The following is a 1393-nucleotide window of genomic DNA, read 5'->3' on the forward strand; positions in this document are numbered from 1 at the left end:
ACCAAGAAGGTTGGACAGTGGAGCTGGGAGCTCTCAGGCTCAGGAACCACACTGGGGCAGGTCATGCTCTGAGTTTTAAGTTCTCTCTCACCACAGAGTCAAGATTAGTGTTACAAGAAGACTATCCTGTGTACCCTGATGTGGCCTTGCCAGTCCTAAAGTGTTACCAACATACTGTCATAGCCATAGAAAGTTCTGGCAAAATAAAGGTAGACAGAAATAACAGGGGCAAATAAAATAGGATGCTAAGATTCAATACTACTTGACATTAGAGAACTACGTTGAGAGATTGAAGATCCCCAAATCAACAACCAAGAAAATTCTGAAGGACAGAGAAGATTCCATTGTCCTGACTGTCATCCAAGGAAGGAGAACAGCACATTCATGGTCCATGGCTGAGGTTTCTACTCCTCAGTCCAATCAGGTACTTCTCCAGCATGGACTGGCACAGCCTCAGATCCTTCATGTTCTTCCACCTATAAAACTTTTCCAAGAATAGTAAATAGAGTTAAATCTCTGGGTCCTTTAAGGGTTTGAGAAATGCCTCAATAGAGTTATCCTCTGACATCCACAAGCTACCCACAAAATATGCATGCTAACACACACACACACACACACACACGGGGTGGTGGGGGGGAGAAGAGAGAGAGAGACACAGAGAGAGACAAAGAGAGAAAAAGACAGAGAACAGAGAGAGACAGAAAGACAGAAAGACAGAGACAGAGACCCAGAGGAAGAGAGAAAGAGAACAGGAGAGAGTCAGAAACAAATGCAGAGACAGAGACAAGCTGTAACAGACAGATACAGAAACTGAGAAAATAAGAGACAGACAGAGGAGACAGCAAATAGGTCATAAGTGAGAACATATTTAACTAATTTAAAATGCTTTGCGAGGTTACATACTCTCAGTGTCCATACCATCTGTAAAGATTAAGGTAAGGTCTGTAAGCATCATACATACCTAGTAGCACTGAATTGGACCTACTCAAAGAAGGACAGGCTAGCAGAAGGAAAATGGCTTGGAAGTCTGACTAGTTGCTAACCTCTCTTGGAGGGAGGGACTCCACACCTGGAAAAGCACCTGGCAGAGGAAATGGAAAAAAAGATCAACCTGAAGGCAAAGGAATCTGCTGTGAAATCTTAATCCCTGCATAGAAAGCATTAGTCAAGGACACAGTAGAGACATCCCAGTGATGAGCTGATGGCTGAGTGAAAACAGTGTCAGGTATAATGCAGGGAGAAGCTGAAAAGGCAGGTAGGACACACCACAAGATGTCAGGTTTGAGCCTAGGTAAAATGAGAAGCTAAAACCTCTAGTCACAAAATCTGACAATTTTCAATGTTGGGAGCTATGGTGGCCACTGGGAGCAATTCATGCCCTTTAGTTAGAAAT

Source organism: Mus caroli, chromosome 10 (genome assembly GCF_900094665.2).
Source record: "Mus caroli chromosome 10, CAROLI_EIJ_v1.1, whole genome shotgun sequence".
NCBI classification, from domain to species: Eukaryota; Metazoa; Chordata; class Mammalia; order Rodentia; family Muridae; genus Mus; species Mus caroli.